Below are 5,746 nucleotides of genomic sequence, written 5' to 3'. Positions count from 1 at the left end.
CTCAGAGGAACCCCAACTTGATGTGCAAGTATCATGGTACTCATGGGCATAGGACCGAGGATTGCAGGCAGCTTAGAGAGGAGGTAGCTCGGTTGTTCAACGAGGGGCATCTTCGTGAATTTCTCAGCGACCGGGCCAATAACCATTTCTGGGAAAGGGATGCAAACAGGAAGAATGAACCTGAAGAACCTCAACATGTTATTCACATGATCATCGGTGGAGTCGACATCCCACAAGAACCTATATTCAAACGTACCAAAGTATCCATTACAAGGGAGAAACGGACTCGGGACTACGTGCCCGAGGACACCCTCACATTCAGCGAGGAAGATATCGAGACCTTATCTCAGCCTCACAATGATGCTCTGGTAATTTCTATCCTTTTAAATAAAGTTCAAGTTAAACATGTTCTCGTGGATCCAGGTAGTTCGGAAAATATAATCAGGTCAAGGGTCGTGGAGCAGCTCGGGTTGCTCGGTCAAATCATACCAGCATCTCGAGTCTTAAATGGCTTCAACATGGCAAGTGAAACGACGAAGGGGGAAATCATCCTCCCAGTCAACGTGGCCGGAACCATACAAGAAACCAAATTTCATGTCACCGAAGGTGACATGAGGTATAATGCTTTGCTTGGAAGGCTGTGGATTCATAGCATGAGGGTGGTGTCATCAACCCTTCATCAAATGATGAAGTTCCCAACAAAGGATGGCGTGAAAACAGTATATAGAGAGCAGCATGCAGCTAAGGAGATGTTTGCAGTACACGACTTGGAACCAGTATGGACACCATCCACTTTAGAAATGTCAAAGGACAAACAGGTGGCCAAATAGCAATCACAGCACATGCCCTCAGTTGAGCCCGAGGGACAGGTGATCGATGAGCAGGTGGTCGAGGATGAAGAAGAAGATTTCCTCACCCCCCGAGCCTTCGTTACCCCCGAGGAATCGGATGCGACGGAGTCCACGGTCGAAGAACTCGAGCAGGCCGTATTGATCAAGCATCTTTTGGAATGAAAGGTATACCTGGGGACGGGGTTAACCCCCGAACTCAGGAAAAAACTTATTCAATTTCTTATCAATAACATCGATTGCTTCACCTGGTCCCGCTTAGATATGACAGGGATCCCGCTGGAGATAAATACCCATCGACTAAGTGTCGATCCCAGATTTAAACCGGTGAAGCAAAAGAGGAGACCTCAGTCCGAGGTAAAGCATGCATTCATCAAAGAAGAGGTAACCAAACTTCTAAAGATAGGATCCATTAGGGAAGTAAAATATCCCGAATGGCTAGATAACGTAGTGGTAGTCCCTAAAAAAGGGAATAAACTTAGAATGTGTGTAGACTATAAAGATTTGAACAAAGCATGCCCTAAAGATTCTTTCCCATTGCCCAACATCGATCGCTTGATCGATTCTACTGCCGGCCACGAGATCCTTAGTTTTCTCGATGCCTACTCCGGGTACAACCAAATTCAAATGAACCCGGAGGACCAGGAAAAACTTCGTTCATCAAGAAGTATCGTACGTATTGTTATAATGTAATGCCCTTTGGGCTAAAAAATATAGGAGCCACATATCAACGCTTAGTTAATAAGATGTTCGAACATCAAATAGGCAAATCCATGGAAGTTTATATTGATGACATGCTAGTTAAGTCCCTGCGCGCAGAGGACCATTTGACCCATTTGCAGGTGACATTAAATATCCTAAGAAAGCACAACATGAAGCTCAACCCCGAGAAATGCACTTTTGGAGTCGGCTCGGGCAAGTTCTTGGGTTTCATGGTGTCGAACAGGGGTATCGAGATCAACCCCGATAAAATCAAAGCCATCGAGGAAATCACCGTATTGAACAATGTGAAAGCCGTACAACGGATGACCGGACAGATAGCTGCCTAGGCCGATTTATCTCGAGGTCATCAGACCGGAGCCGTGATTTCTTTTCCCTACTCAAAAAGAAGAACAACTTCGCATGGACTCCGGAGTGCCAACAAGCCTTGGAAGAATTGAAACGGTATCTCTCGAGCCCACCCCTACTCCATACTCCAAAGGAGAATGAAACACTCTACTTGTATTTAGCCGTGTCCGAGGTGGCGGTAAGTGGCGTGTTGGTTCGAGAAGAGCAAGGTACGCAATTCCATGTCTATTATGTGAGTCGGACCTTAGGAGATGCTGAAACCAGGTACCCATATTTGGAAAAGTTAGCTCTTGCATTAATAAGTGCATCTAGGAAATTAAAATCGTATTTTCAATGCCATCATATATGTGTATTGACTATGTACCCAATTCGAAGTGTCTTGCATAAGCCCGAACTATCGGGCAGATTGGCCAAATGGGCCATCGAACTTGGAGGGTATGATATCGAATATCAGCCTCGAACGGCTATCAAGTCTCAGATTTTGGCAGACTTCGTGGCCAATTTCACACCTGCCCTCGTACCCGAAGTAGAAAAAGAACTCTTGCTAAAAATGGGTACGTCATCAGGGGTATGCACCCTCTTCACAGATGGTGCCTCGAACGTAAAATGATCCGGGATCGACATCGTTTTGAAACCGCCCACGGGCAGTGTCATTAGGAAATCTATCAAAACTTCTAAATTGACTGACAATGAGGCCGAGTATGAGTTCATGATTGCAAGTCTTGAACTGGCCAAGGTCCTTGGAGCAGAGGTCATCGAGGCAAAGTGTGACTCCCTTTTGGTAGTTAATCAAGTAAACGGGAGCTTCGAGGTTCGAGACGATCGAATGCAGAGCTAGACAAACTTCAAGTGACATTTCACCACTTCAAGGAATGGACACTGGACCATGTACCTCGAGAACAGAATAGCGAGGCTGATGCACTAGCAAACTTGGGGTATTGGTTGAAGAAGATGATATCGTTCTGGGGACTGTCTTCCAACTATCAAGGTCGGTGGTCGAAGAAGGCCATGCAGAAATTAATTCAACAAGTTTAACATGGGAATGGAGGAATAAGTACATCGACTACCTGAAGCATGGGAAGCTCCCCACGGACTCAAAAGAGTCAAGACCACTTCGAGCCAAAGCAACTCGATTCTCACTCGATGAAAATGGAACGTTGTATAGAAGAACTTTTGATGGACCCCTGGCAGTGTGCTTGGGACCTGGGGACACTGATTATGTATTACGAGAAATCCACGAGGGCACTTGTGGGAACCATTCTGGCGCTGACTCTTTGGTTCGGAAGGTGATCAGAGCAGGGTATTATTGGGATAGCATGAAAAAGGATACCAAGGAGTTCGTTCGAAGGTATGATAAATGCCAAATATTTGCCCCAATGATCCATCAACCCAGTGAACAACTACATTCGGTCTTATCCCCATGGCCATCCATGAAATGGGGGATGGACATCGTCGACCCCCTACCAACGACGCCAGGTAAAGCTAAATTTATTTTGATTATTACTGACTACTTCTCAAAATGGGTGGAAGCGCAGGCCTTCGAGAATATAAGAGAAAAAGAAGTCATCGACTTCATATGGGACCACATCATATGTCGGTTCGGGATACCTGCTGAAATAGCATGTGACAGTGGGAAGCAATTCATCAGCAGCAAAGTAACAAGATTCCTCGAGGACCATAAAATCAAAAGGATTCTATCAGCGCCTTACCACCCAAGCGCAAATGGTCAGGCCGTGTCCACGAACAAAACCATCATTCGAAACTTAAAGAAAAGGTTAGATGATGTGAAGGGGAAATGGAGAGAAGTATTGCCCAAGGTGCTATGGGCATATCGAACAACGTCAAAGTCGAGAACGGGGGAGACCCTGTTTTCTTTGGTTTACGGGTCCGAAGCATTGATATCAGTTGAAGTCGGGGAACCTAGCGTCAGGTTTCAGCATGTCACCGAAGAATCAAATCACGAAGCTATGAACACATCTCTCAAACTACTAGATGAAAAACATGAGGCCGTATTAATTTGAATGGCCGCAAAAAAACAAAGGATCAAAAGGTATTACAAGAGAAGGACGAACCTTCGACATTTCGGAGTCGGGGACTTAGTCTTGAGGAAAGTCACTCTCAACACTCGAGACCCAAATGGAGGGAAACTAGGCCTCAATTAGGAAGGACCATACCGTGTCCTCAGAGTCGTAGGGAAAGGAGCCTACAAACTTAGCACAATGGAAGGCGAGCAACTACCAAACAATTGGAATGTATCGTTGCTCAAACACTATTACTGCTGAGGTATGACCTTCTCCCCTTTTCCATTTGCATTTAAAACTAACTCCTTGCAAATGTTCAATTGGAAACATCAAGGCACCTTTTGGCTCGAAGACCTTGGGTTTTAAAGCATGCGTTGCACTCTTTTTCTCTTAGATCAGATATTTTCTCAAATGGGTTTTACCGGCAAGGTTTTTAATGAGGCAACACCTATATGCTACCTAAGGAATATTCAACGAGTATTCAAGGCTTCTTTTCAATAAACCTCGAACACTGGGGGGCATCACCCTCGGAGGACGCATTCTCAAAGAAAGCAACTCATGCCAAGGAGGGCCTCGATAGGGGAATGTTGTAATGGGCCAAACGGTCAAATGAACCGTGTCCATATAAAATAGTCGAGCCCCTAGCGGCAAAACATGTACTCATGTATCGATAATTTGAAAAATTATTCTTATTATATCAAAACACTTTGTGCCTCAAAGAAGTCTACTATTTTCACATTTAACGGCTCAAGGGCCAAAACCCCGAATGCACCCGAATACTCGGGGACTGTCATCGACAATCAACACATCGAGTCATCAAACACTCGAACTTATAAGACCTCAAAGAGGCACATTCGAACTTATAAGACCTCAAAGAGGCACACTCGAACTTATAAGACCTCAAAGAGGCACATTCGAGCTCACAAGACCTCAAAGAGGCATCCCCTCGATATTAAGGCCAAGGCCATCACACTCGGGGACTAAAGGCTACGGCCATATAAAAGAATACGTTCATATAAAAGGCTATGGCCGAAATAATGCGGCTCGGAGACGTCCGAATTCCGCCATAAAACTTAAAGGCCTTCATATATTTCGAAAAAACCGGTTAAATCAGGCTACCCTCGGCAAAAGCAAATTGTAAGGGGCTTCAATATAATCAACCCTCAAATAATGTGAAGGCTTCGATAATATCAGCCTTCGGAAAAACCTCAATAGACGTTGCATATCAAATTACAAATGAGGTTCCAATCAATCGAACCTTCGAAAAACCCAAACGGGTACGAAAAACACATGCTAAGGCCGAAAAGAGGGAAAAATTTATAGCCATTTTAGAGGGCGAATTGGCCGTACCCAAAGAGTCTAAGGGCCAACCTAAAAGAACCTAAGGGCCAACCTAAAAGACCCTAAGGGCCAACCTAAAGAGCCTAAAGGCCAATATTTAAAGAGCTTAAAGGCCGAAGCACACCATGCTCGAGACCTTACCCAACTCAGACTCAAAAGTCCCGAGCTAAAACTTAGCTCGAAGATCGAACCTTAAGTGGAAACCTATTATCGATCGTTGATCAAAACACAAAACTTGAGGGTCTACTCTACCCCGAATTTGATTCAACGCTCAGAGGTGATAGCATCAAAAATCAAGCAAACTTTAAAGAAAAATTGAAGGCAAACGATCAGGGAAACTCCTTTCCCTTTTTATATATATATATACAAAAAGATATTACACAGGAGTCCTACAAAGAAAAAAATTACAAAAAGATAGAAAAAATTCAACCTACTCCAGAGGGGCATCCCCTCCCCCCCCCCCCCCCC

This window comes from Nicotiana attenuata, unplaced genomic scaffold (genome assembly GCF_001879085.1).
Source record: "Nicotiana attenuata strain UT unplaced genomic scaffold, NIATTr2, whole genome shotgun sequence".
NCBI classification, from domain to species: Eukaryota; Viridiplantae; Streptophyta; class Magnoliopsida; order Solanales; family Solanaceae; genus Nicotiana; species Nicotiana attenuata.
This window is presented reverse-complemented; position numbering follows the sequence as displayed.